This window comes from Lepisma saccharinum, chromosome 17 (assembly GCF_977018435.1).
Source record: "Lepisma saccharinum chromosome 17, izLepSacc3.1, whole genome shotgun sequence".
Taxonomy (NCBI): domain Eukaryota; kingdom Metazoa; phylum Arthropoda; class Insecta; order Zygentoma; family Lepismatidae; genus Lepisma; species Lepisma saccharinum.
This window is the reverse complement of record NC_139245.1, coordinates 23,563,443-23,577,095: the sequence shown is the minus strand read 5'-3', so window position 1 is coordinate 23,577,095 and position 13,653 is coordinate 23,563,443.

The window sequence follows — 13,653 nt, the reverse complement described above, 5'->3', positions numbered from 1 at the left end:
GTCCTGTGATTTCTGGCATTTCACCATTCAAATTTGCAACATTGACCATGTTTCTGTTGAAATATCATTTGCAACATAATATGATGCTGACAGAAAAAAGGCGGATTTTGGCTGTGGATAACATAAAGAAGATGTTATGTATGTGCAGCAAATTACGTATACACACGTAATTCATTCTTCATATCAACAAGTAACTTTTGCTAAGCACGAGTATAGCATTACAATAATTTGTGGATTATATTGAAAAGGAAAATTTGTCTAGAAAATCAATATTTTGCTGTTATACATACCTGTTAAAATTTCTTACGGTTCTTTTGAAATTTTGTTTTTAACGATTGTACCTAATCAGTATGGAATTTTGAACCATTTGAAGTTTCTTGGAACGTACTACAGGATTTTTTCGAGCCTATTTTAGGATTTTTCAATCTATTTTCGGATGTTTAGTACCTATTTTAGAATTTTAGATCCCATTTTAGGATTTTTAGAGCCTGATTTAAAAATTTTAGAACCTATTTTCTGATTTTAGAGCCTATTTTAGAACCTATTTTCTGATTTTAGAGCCTGATTTAAAAATTTTAGAACCTATTTTCTGATTTTAGAGCCTATTTTAGAACCTATTTTCTGATTTTGGATCCTATTTTAGAACCTATTTTCTGATTTTAGAGCCTATTTTAGAACCTATTTTCTGAGTTTAGAGCCTATTTTAGAACCTATTTTCTGATTTTAGAGCTTATTTTAGAACCTATTTTCTGATTTTAGAGCTTATTTTAGAACCTATTTTCTGATTTTAGAGCCTATTTTAAAACCTATTTTCTGATTTTAGAGCTTATTTCAGAACCTAAAGGCACACTTTTCGGAACCTAAAAATCCCAGGTCTACTGCCAAAGCTAAATGTCAACACACCAGGTTTGTGTTGCTCACATAGGTCATTTTTACCCCCGGATAACAGCCTTCAAAGCGAAATTCAAATAGCTGTTGCCCCTTCCGGTTCATCATTTCGAAATCTCTGAGTTGTCATCCTCTGCAACCTGCGGCTGCATTAATTATTAGTTCGTTAGCAAGTTCCAGAGGACAGCTTCATATTCTTCGGCTGATCAATGTCGGAAGTTGTGGAGCCAACCAAGAAGGTGCGGACTTTATCATCCGTCTGCTGAGGTTGGCAGTTTACTCTGCAGGAGAGCTCCGAGTAATTTCTGTTATGAATTTGCTCCCCGTAACTGCGTCGTCGGAGGGACTAAATAATTGAAAGGGGGGAGGGACACGCAAGAGGGAACTCTCTAAGTTTCAGGTGCATGTGGCTTCGACAAGAAGAGCACATCCTTCTGATCCTCTGCGATGAAGTTTGAAATTGCCCCCACCACCCTTTAAGGTCGCGATTAAACTTTGGCTTGCGCCATCAAAGACTTTTCGACAAATCCTCTAATTTCAAAAAAAAACAAAAAAAAAACTGGAAAATTACATCTGTTTGGATTTAATTTTTAATTCTAGATTCTCAACCTTCGTGAGAGAGCGCCATTAAATTATTTTTGAAACGCCCCGATCGCAACAATTTTCATCGTAAATACCTAATTTTTAAAACTTTTTACCATGCGTTAATTTATACGTGCCCTTGAAATTAAATATTAATAAATGAATTATGACATTATCATAAAGAGCAATAATTCGATTATGTCTAGCCTTGTTGACAAATAGGAAATTAGTTTCAAATTTGTTGTCAGCCACTGGAACGAATGAAATTTTGTAGTTTTCTCAGGCAAACATTATTAAATTATTTTTGATTGATTGATTGTTTGATTTTTATGTTATGGTCACTTCAGCACTGAGCCCCGTCACGTAATACAACTAAAACAAAATTGAGGACAAGCCCTTAAGGCTCGGCTGGATCTTTGGCATGCAAATGGGCGAATTTTTTCAAATTTTCCTCTCCATTCGAAAAACTTCTTGGATATTTCAAAATATGAAACATTACATCAGCTTGGAATTCCTTTTAGAGCATTGACGTGAAATTTCGTGTAGTTTTATTTCACTGTTGTCTAGATATTATCAATAGTTTTGTGATTACATAAATCCAGCCGAGCCTTAACAAGGAAATAAAATATCTGTTAAAAACTTTTTTACTTAAGTTTTAAAACCAATCCACTTAGCATATTCACTACTAAACAAGAACTAAAACTGTAGTCTGTGATAACAATAATTAGAACGATGTCTATGAGAACTAAAATTTTCTTACCTAGGCTAAAAGCTGAGTCTGTAAATGGGGGTAAACACACAGATGGACAAACGCAGGACAACACAGCCCTACGGAAGATTATATTGGACATAGGTCCAGACGCCATAGCATCGTCAGTCTGCAAAATGCAGTCCAGGGTGTCCTGCGTGGAAGTGAGGTTGACAATTGGGTGTACTACGTGGAAGGTCACCCTAAATTATTTTTATTTTTATATGTACTGATTCTCATTGGGATGTCAGTAGTGAACACCGAAAATTTCGATTAATTTGTCAGTGAAAATGGAAGCAGAAACTAAAATGACACATTTCAGGAGAACTTCTTGCGACCCGTTATAATTGGTGCAAGGGCCCAGAACCTGGCCGCGGTCCGGAGGTTGAGAGAAGCTTCTAAAGTATTCCGTGAATATTCATGTAATATATATATTTGTCATAGTTTCGTAGCACCATAAATGTTGATTTGATTTATTATACATCACCTTTCTTCCACTTTTGGCTAATCGCAAAGGTGAGGATCAGTCATGATATGGTGGAGTTGATGAAGGGACACTCACAAGAAACACTCATGCCCAGGTCAGGTAACGAATCCAGGGTCCCTGACGTCGTGTAGCGCCCGGCTATCATAAATCTATTTTCTGTCACTGATACCTAGACAACAGGGAAAGCAAACCGCACGGAGATTCGCTTGAATGCTCTAGAAGAAATTCTGAGCAGATGTTTTTCTTTTCTTTTCAGAATTTGGAATACGTAATTTTTTTCGAAAGGACAGAAAACTTCGAAAACGACTTTGCTGGTGCAAGTTGGGCCTGCATTTATCATGAACCTCAATGGTAGCCGGACAATTGCGATGGCGGACAATTGCGATGAACACAGTTAGAAGTGAAAGAACGGGTGGACAATTGCAATGACATTTTAAATCTACTATCAAATTGAAGGGTGACAACACCCCGTACAATACGTCCTACAAGAGAATTATGTGAAAAATTGATATTTTTGGCTGGGAATTTGGTTCAATCAAGTTTTTGAACGTGGGCTAGAGTCAACAGACACGTTCTGAAGTCACCCCTCATACGTGCTAATACACTTTTCAACTCTCTTCTCGATTTTAATGTCACGCTTCTTCCTTTTCTAACCTTCAAGATAAGTTCCATCCGCATGTACTTGATGTTGATGTCTTCTGCTTGGCTCTTGAAGCAGGCCAGAACAAGCCACCTATTCATTTTGTTGTTCCAACCTTCTACTGTACAGTATTATTAGTTATGTGGGCGCCTTCGGTTAAGTTAGGCCCTGATCGTCGTAATTGTCCTGCCATTAATTTGTAAAATGATCTTCACCGTCAAAATCATCGCAACTGTCCGTGATTTTGGCTTCATAGCAATTGTCCTAGATTCACCTCAAATAGTGCAACTCGCCCTAATGGGAAGAAAATTTATTTTCATTGCATTTTTATTATTATTAAGGACTAGCAATTGCGAGTCAAGACCGAAAAAACTTCATCGCAAGCAGACCAGGATTTCAAATTCAAGCAGTTTTTAAACCACCAAGAGATGACCAACTGCCATAGCTGAAAGTAAAGATAGACTCTCCCATGACTTAATCTACGTATTCCGCCATGGTTTGAGCTAGCAGGCGTTCTCTTTTTCCCGGACGTATTTAATGTACATTTGCAGTCACATGTCCTGCATCAAGCAAGAACCTGAAAAAAATGTTAATGTCCTAGTGTCACCCAATTTGCATTAAGAAAGTAGGTTTTTGAGTTGGAGAAACAGAAAATCACCCAGCAATTATTTATCTCCACGGGGTACTCATAAGACATAACTCTACTACATATTATAGTATAGTATGTCTTAGTGTGTATGTTAGACACTTTACTATAATTTCCTCATAGATTTTGTAAAAGGTTTGATATTTGATCAGTGCAAATTCAAAGATATTAACTTTTTGATCAAAACTGAAATTTTGAGAAAAAATGACTTCTCAGAGAAGTATGTTTGAAAGCCCACGTAGTTTGGTTGTTGAATAAAATTTAGAAATGTCGTACTCGAGAATTGATTTTAAAAAATGCATTAATTTGACTTGAAAATGTGTTAATTTCGGATGATTTTCTAACATTTCCTCTGTGGCCTGACAAGCAGCCTTCCTAGTATTACGTAGGGGAGAGTCGTCCAAAGCGGGGACGGCGGGTCAAATGGAGAGGTTTTTTTTTACACAAACAATCTTGTTTGCTGATAGCCTAGGACCTACTCAGGGAAGAAAAAAATTGCAACATTTCTATCATTGATAACTTCGCTTCTGGTAGGCCAAAATGTGTTAGTATCCTCCTTTTGGACGACTCTCCCCTGTCATTTTACGATCGGGTAGTACATTTGACTTTTAAAAGTTCTACATTTTAGAACATTTTTTGCTTATAGTGACGTGGTAACTGGTTGTGGAAAGTAATTACTCGTGCTATTGAACTTTGCTTATAAATGTTTTGAATCATAATAATGCGGCTATCTTTACCCTAGCAATTTAACCATAGCTAAAACCACAAAAATGCAATTGAAGATAATACGGGCAGAGATTATGCGTACAAAATTTAATTGCATTTCCGAGTTCATGCTTAACTACCACAGTGTGTATATAAGTAATTGGCATGCGTCAGTCAGTATTGCTTTTCCACAGCCTGGTCCGTCCCAAGACGAACGTGCTTTCACAACTCGCTACGGCAGCACCTGATAAGGCTTCAATGTAGGTTTCATACCTCAATGGATGACGCTACGTCATGGTGACGTCAAACGTTGCCAGGTGACCAAAGATTGGAACCGAGATTGGAACCGAGGCGCCAACTGTACGTTTGTTAGTACTGTGTAAAATGTTGGTAACATTGCATAAATTAATGACAATGTCGTGCCATCTGTAAATAGTGGTAATTTTTTATATGTTCAAATTCTTTGCGCAGTCGACAGAAAAACATATGGAGAAAAAGCGAAGTTTTGCGGTGTAGATCCACATGAACTGGATGATAACGAAATGAAAAGGGGCCTAAACCTTTGGCCAACTGTAATTCACGTGTGTTTATTTACTTGTCCTAGCTACCTTGGATCAATTTGTTTCCACATTAATTAGTGGTTAGGATTCTACTTGAAATATTTAGATCCATTACAGATTAACCTCTCCAGGGTTATATACTATGGCATTGGTGCATTGGTGCATATACTGCAGAAAAAGCCGTGAGAATAATTACCAACTCACACAAATTAGTTCATTGTAAGCCACTGTTCATGAAGTTAAAATTTATGACTGTGATAAATCTATATATTTACACTGTGCTGTTGTATGTAAAGAAAAATTTGCCACAGCTACAAAGTAGACAAGATGTACATTCCTATACTACAAGAAACAGCAGGCGTATAAATATACCCTATCATAGACTCTCAAAATCCCTGAATAGTTATGAAGCTCTGGATTAAGACTATTTAATAAGCTACCTCTTGATGTGACAAATATGCCTATGAATGTATTTAAACATAAACTGTATGCCTGGTTAGTTGCTACACCATTGTACTCAACTCAAGAATTTCTTGAAATTAAAAATATTGTATTTTAGTGCAACTTAAACATAAAATGGGTTATAATTTTATATTATTTTATAATATATTTCACATGTATTTTGTTCTTGACGTTGTCTATTGCTGTGCAAGCTTAATGACAATAAAGTATTATTATTATTATTATTAACTGTAAATTCCAAGGCTCCGCCATTATCGTCTCTGTTTCTTTTTAAGGTTTGTTCAAGCGCTGTAATTTAAAATGTTGAGGTGCTCGAAAACAGTAATTTCACTCCTTGCTTTAAAAATGTGGGATACACCGGCCTCCGTGGCAGAGTGGTTAACACAGCGCGGTACGATAATAAGGGTCCCGGGTTCGAATCCCAGCCTGAGCATGGGTGTTCTTTGTAAGTTTCGCTTTATCAGTTTCAACATATCATCACTCAGCCTCGTCTTCACGATTAGCCAAAACTGGCACAAAAGTGAAGTAAAATAAACCAAATCAATCAATCAATTTGGGATACTTTGATACCCAGTGTTTTTTTTTTCTCACAGTACGCAAAGCCTACTACCGGCACCTTTTCTTTGCTAATTTTTAGCTCTTGGACATGTCATAAAATGCCACAATGTTTGATGTATTTCACTCCAACTTTGCAAATTTATCAATAACTAAAAAAAGGCCCTGTGAGGGGCGCAGGAGAAGAATGATTGCCCCATTAAGCCTTTAATTCGCCTTTGCAGCAAGCTACTAGTTCACCTAATTTTTTCGCATCGTCGCCCTGCAGTGGTGCTGGGGTTCGTGGGGGAAATATCTAACTCTTACATATTAGGTCTTAATTGACACGTGGGTTCTGAGGGGGAATTCTGAATTAAACATTTTGGGCGACAGTATCCAACTCTCGATCTTAGATAATGACTGGTATTTTTAGTTAGAGGGGGATTGAGCATTAAATTGAGGGGAGTATCCAATTCTTGTGTATTACTATTGTTTTAGACTCTTGCGGAAACTCTGGTGTGGAGACTGAGAATTATTTTTTTTGGAGGAGGCAATGTCCACTCTTCAATATCAACAGTAAGTCTAGAATTGGCATGGAAATTTTGGCGGTAGGATTGAGTATTAAATTTAAAGGGGGAGATAGTAAGCTCTTGATAAAGTGTTAAATCTTAGATTGTCAAGGGATTGCTGTAGGGGAGAGAGAGTTCGAACATTTAATTTTGGAGACTGTATTTAGCGATATGGTATCCACACGTCTTCGACCCCGAACGTGCCAAAAGAGAAGCTGGAAAAGACTAAATATCTCTGGATCCTAAGAAAGTATTGACACACCATTAAATTAATATTCTTGAAAGCCTGCAAATAAATGGATGTAAAAATTTTCTTGCTCGCAGGTTGCGAGAATGCGTGTTTGGCGCTTTACTGAGGTGAATGTGAAGTCTTATACTATAGCTGCATTACAAGACAAGCGTTTACTATCGATATTCATTAGTAACATCACTTCTTATAATATAATGCTTAGTGTTGGTATACTGCTTGCAGTGACGTGCCCAAGGAGGGGCTGGTGGGGGTCATAACACACACCCCCTTTTGGCCCAGCATTCCGTAAAAAAAAAAACGTCAAATGTAGAAAAAGATGGCAAAATGAGGGCTGACTACCAAAAAAAAAGTATACGTAACCCCTCCCTTTTGAAAATTCTGGGCACGCTACTGACTGCTTGATATAAAGCAGGTGTATCATTTGAAACAAAAAGCTAAGAAAATAGTTACTTTCGGAAGACAGGCTGTTGTAATTAAATACTGTTTGAGGGCGCGAATTGTATGTTTTGGGGGGACACATGACATGATTTTGGGGGGGGGGATGGGCACCCCTGCTCCCACATATATATATAAATCTGGGCCTGTTCTTTACAAACTGACAATACTTTAACTGGCGCCGCGACGTTTACTTTTTGTGCTCTATCATCATCTCCTTCGACTCTGAGCCCTTTCCTACCACCCACCTTCCCCGTAAGTATTGAATTGAATTGAAAAGTCTTTTTATTTACTACAGAGCGAGATTCAGCCTTGGGCTGTTCTAGCACCGTGCGTACGTCGCTCTTCTGCCACTTTTGACTAATCGGGTGGACGAGGATGAGTGATGATTTGATATTGATGAAGGTTGATTGATTGATTTGATGTTTTAATGTATTTTGATGTTTCATAATTATAGCAGCGAAAAATAAGAACAATATATTTAAAGCTTTATATGTAAACCTCATATTTTCTTATTTAATAAACGTGTTATTGTAAAAAAAATCGCTTTCAGTGCACTTTTCAGAAACTGTAACAGAAAATTTGTGTACACTTTTGTGTTCGAATGTTTACCCGATGTATTGAATATTATGCAATCGTATTTTAGACCAAGATGTACAGAATTAAAACTGATTCCCTGCCAAGGGTTGTTGATTCGTCTAATAGGAGAGAAAATTTATTGTCTTCGGAACTTAACTTCAATGCAGCGGCGTATACTCTGGGTCATCTAGGTAATCGCAGATGACCCGGCTGTATTTCTTTTTATATATATATACATTTCTTCACAATATTCTTCCAAACCAATTTCCATGCATACATTTCTTTGCTTCCAGCACGCGAATGCTTCCAACCGTTTGCCGCTGAATGTCCGGGAACCTTTCTCCAGCCGGTGGAATGACATCAGGGAATCTCACCCTGACGTCATTCCACCCGATTCCGTTACAACCCTTGGCGAGGAGGGAGGAGAGAGGAAAGAGGGGGAGGAAACACTGCTTCTCAGGTACGGTGATTCCGTGGCCAAGGTAACCTCCTTCTTGTGAGAGTCCACCGGTCGCACTCTACACCCCCAGAGCCTTACCGTTCCCTCCGCTGAACTAGGAAAACATACCCGGTAGAGTGCGAAGAACAGCAAAATATGAATAACATGGGTAAACCAATTCTACACTAATTTTCACTTTACATTTGCTTTTGTCTTGCTGATTTCTGTTACTTGAACATAAATTTATCAAAAGGAAAAAGCTTAAATATTGAAGATGAAGCAAACTAAAATAAAATTCAAAGCTTAAGCAATTAAAGCACCTATATGCTGACTCCCCCCATTCTTGTATTTACAAAACTAGTGATTGTTTCTTCTCTCTAATCTTCAAAAGCAGCGAGAATACATCTTTCACGGAACTGAATATTTTTTGAAGGGAAAGATATCAGAAATAAATTATATATATATAAATAATTTCATTCTGAGCCAGGAACACAACAACAGAAGTTTGCCCCGGAAACTGAATGCGTGTAGTCGTTGGCTTTGTGCTGTGCTTCGTGTTTATTATTTATTTAGGTGTTAGTGTTTGTCGTGATAGTGCTGTGTTAAAGGATAATGGATGTGATACAAGATTTGCTGGTGAAACCTTTTGGAACAAGATCTTTTCAGGAGAAGTTGCAAATTGTTAATACAGGTAGGTGAGTGCCATCGCTTGAACTTATTTCTACACACAAAGACAAAAATCGGGAATATGGGAGGCATTTTCGCAAGCAAATTATGACAAAACACCATGGTTGAGAGGAAGTAGAAGTGTTAATACGCTTTTTTGTTGGCCGTGCTTACTTTTCGGGGCTGAAAAGAATGTATCGACGCGTGGCGGATACAATAATCTAAACAAAAACAAGCTTTGCAACTCTTGTGCTAAACATGAAAAATCCAAAGTCACATAACTTCCTTTGTTAAGCTGCAATCTTTCGCACAGACACGTATTGACGTGCAACTGGACAAACAGCGTGCTTTGGATGTGATACGGCACAAGTAATCTGGTCCTGGAGTAAGTTGAAATTTGCACTTAAATTAATATTGCGAGTTTTTATTTCACTAGTGCACGTCTTTCATTTTATATTTTACAGGTTGTTTTTTTATAGCTTTATAATACTGTCTTGTTTTATTATTTGAAATTCTACACGTATATTAAACTGCAATAACGAGAATTAATTGATTGTGGTCGTAGCAATAAGACAAACATTCCGACACAATATTCCTAAATCCAATATGAATCCTGACATAAATTGCACGGAAACTTTTGGAGTTTGAGGATCAAGGGTCGGAGATTACCCACTCGTTAGAAGCAGCATACGCCACTGCTTCAATGTTAACCTCTTCTTCATTTCAGATGATATGTGTTTAATTATTTCGGTACTACTATAACGAGAATGAAGAGTTAACCCCACATCAAGACCGTTTTTCCCTTGCAAATTGATTAGATCCTTATGATCACTGAATGGTCTATCCTTCTTAGCTAAACAGTATGAAGTATTGTAGATTTCTTCTGTCGCATCAATCAAATGCTCCTCTTGTTTTAAAGTAGCATTTTCAAATTTCTGTTTTTTTAGATGCAGCAAGAGTTTGTGTTACCTTCTGATGAGCTACAGATAGCTGGTGGGCCGAAATTTTTGTTCTTAAAGACTTCAACTGTTGTTCTTTAATTGTGCCATTAAATGAAACAGCCCATTCCTTGCTTAATGATAATCCCTGACTTTTCAGGCCCTAAATAACCTACGGAGCAACAATCATCACACCCCAAATACCCATTTATTGCTGCTATCAACCATGTATGTTTTTGCTTACGCTCCAACCACTGTTGCTCAGACCATAAAGAGGGAAAATCAGAACACGAAACATTACCTGTATTAGCTTCATGTTGGAATGTCGCTGTTGTTGTTGCCGTTTCTGAGGTTGTTGTTGCTGGTGTTACGTGTGATACACTCGGCGAAGGATTAACACTATGTATAGCCAGTACTGCAGAATCACTACCATTGTCACTCACAGTTTTATTTTCTGTTTCTTGTACTTTTTGGAAATAATTTGTAACCTTGTTCTCGCACCTTCTTTTCATTTCGAATAGAAAATCAGAGCGCGACAAAAAAAGACGTTTTCATCACCTCGAAACTCACAATGTAAATGCTAAAAACAAAAGAACAGACGTAAGTGAGAGTCAGCCACAAATTCTCGCTTTTTTATGCTTCACCTTCTTATCGCATTGTTGAGAGCGAAAATGCTGGCGGCGTCGGTCTTAACTTCCATTGTCGACACAATGCAGCCAGCTGATTGATTCTTTCGCCTAAATAAGGGTTGCTTTACTGGCCTCTTAGATTCCTAACTAGGGCACTTTTAGGATCTTATAGACATCATTTTAGGCTTTATAAAGAGATGATTTAGCTCTTTTTAGGATTTTTTCCTACCCGTATTTTTATTGAATTCAATCACAAATCAATATTGCAAACACATTTTCCTTCACATATTACGTGTTTACTAAACTTAAAGCATACAATAAACACAGTTTTTAGAAAATACAGAAAATAATAAAACTTTAAAACGTGTCATTGTTAAGCTATTTCTTTTGTAATGTCAACTTTGCTTCCCTTTGTTTTCTCATGTCCTTTCCCTTCTCTCATTTCCATCCCCCCTTCTGTGTGTATGTGTGTGCGCGAAAGAGAGAGAGGAGAGAGAGAGAATACGTTTTCATATCGCCGTACAGTTCACAATGTGTTCACTCTTATGAAACAAAACAAGGTTTCAGCATTTTTTGATATTTTTTTACATTTATTTAGCTGAAAAGTTCAAGTTAGCCTCTTTTAGGATCTTGCCTCCTTTTAGCCGTTTTTAGGACCTATAGGATTCATGTACTTCATTAAGAAATAGCTAAAACGAAAATATGTGTTGGAACAGTGACGTTACCAAGCAAGGAATAAAATAGGTTAAAACCTGAGAATCCGGGCCCTGTTCGTAACAGAGTAGATGTATTTTATTATATCAGTTAATATGTTTTCGATATAGGCCTACATATATTTTAAGGAAGACTCTTAAAGGGAAAAATAGTTGTTTCAAAAATAAGGAACCAGGGCGGTCCCAGGGGTTAAAAAAAGTACCGGGACGGCACTCTGGCACCACTACACCCCTGTGTAAATGCATTCCAAAGATAATTCTTTTTGAACATATAACGTGTATAACTTTCATGTCCAACATATGTTTCACACATATGCAACATGGAGCGGCATAAAATAAGAAAACACTAATCAACATGCTAACATTAAATTGTATATGTATTCTAAGTTAATTCAATACATATGCAACATATATGATTTAAACAAATTACAGAAACCGACCATAATGCTAGCGAAGCGAGCATGAAAATTTTTAGATCCAAATTTTGCAATTGAAAGCAATATTGATTTAATAGGATGCCAATGATTTCATTGGACGCCATGGCATTCTCTCTTTCACAACTTTTTTTTTTATTTAGACCATTCAAGCCCATGGCTGCAGGCCCGTAGCCAGGAATTCTTATTAGGGGGGGCAAATTCAATCCTAGAGGGGGCAAATTTTTAATATATTGTGTTGCATTGGCAGATATAGCAAGGTACGGAGGGTCACTTGTCCCCCTCCTCCAAAAGTGATATGTAACAGGAAAGGGATGATATCTTGAAACTCCAATGAACAAAAAAAGTTCGAGCAACATCAAATAACAATATTTCGATAATGACTTTTCGGAATACCAAAGAATACAAAGATAAAGTCTAACATAAATAGCGACTGTATCTACTTTATATTTACAGGTCGAAAAGGTTAATATACGATTAATATGTACCAACAATTTTGGGCTTCTCTGCAGAACTGATTAAGGAAGTCCTTTATAAATCGTGCATCATAATGTTTCCCTCTAGTTTCCAGTATGCAAGATTTTTTACGCACAAAGGAATCTAACGAGAATCCAACAACACCATTGTGTTTTGTTATGCAAGAAAAATCGAATTAATTTGTATTACAAGAGGTCATAGGCGCCGACACCATGGGGCTTGAGGGGGCTTGAGACCCCCCAATGTGAATGATGTGGGGGCAGAGCCCCTCAAATAATTTTGCTTAAGAGGATCTAATGTATTATATTGCTTTTCTTTTAAAGTTTACTCTGAATTGTGCAACATGAACGTAACTTTAAATACACATTTGAAATGTTCTAGACCATCAAATTTGGGGGGCTGAGACCGCAAAACCATCAACTTTGGGGGAGGGGGCTATGAACGGAGACAGCAAAACACATGACTTATTACTATATACTAAGTATATAATTATGAGTATCGTTAACATTTTTACTAAAAAGAGTTGCAAAATAACGAGGTGATATGACAATTATACCAGTATGTTGTTTAGTAAATTCTGAAAAATTTGAGGTCGTAAACACAACTTTCAGGCAATATTGATATGTACGATATTTAGTTATCCTCGAAATCTCTTCCTCTAGACCAAAGAATAAGGGGAAAATAATTCTAAAGTCTTTGAGTTTATTTTACACTGGCTTGCAGTAAAGTACGCAAGGAAAGCTTATGAAAAGTCTGTATTGCGAAAGCGGGAACGGCTATGATCAAAGGCATTATTGCTAAAGCACGGCGTGCTATCTGTTTATTTATTATTCCAAAATTAAATTTTAAAAGTAAAATATTGTAGCAAGAACAAAAAAGTAAAACTATTTGCCTGCGATTTGTGTTAGCATTTATGTAAGTAATTAAATAAAACTGTTAAATATTCGCTATTTTTATGGGTACGTCAACACTAAGGTTCTTTGCACCCGTCACATGTTCTTTCTTTACAAGTCTGTTGCGGACATTAAAACACACCCATGCCCTCGCCGGGACTCGAACCCGAGACCTCCGGATCAAAGCGAGTTGAGCCAACCACCCAACACGCTCGGCTACCGAGGACGGCATAAAACTGTTATGTTGGCCTCTTAATGTAAATACATAGCCTACTTTTAAATAAAAATGTTAATTGTTATCTAAAAAAACAAATGAGCAGACACACGTTTTTCATGTTACATTTCATTTGCATGAGGAATTAATAGCTGCTTAAAAACT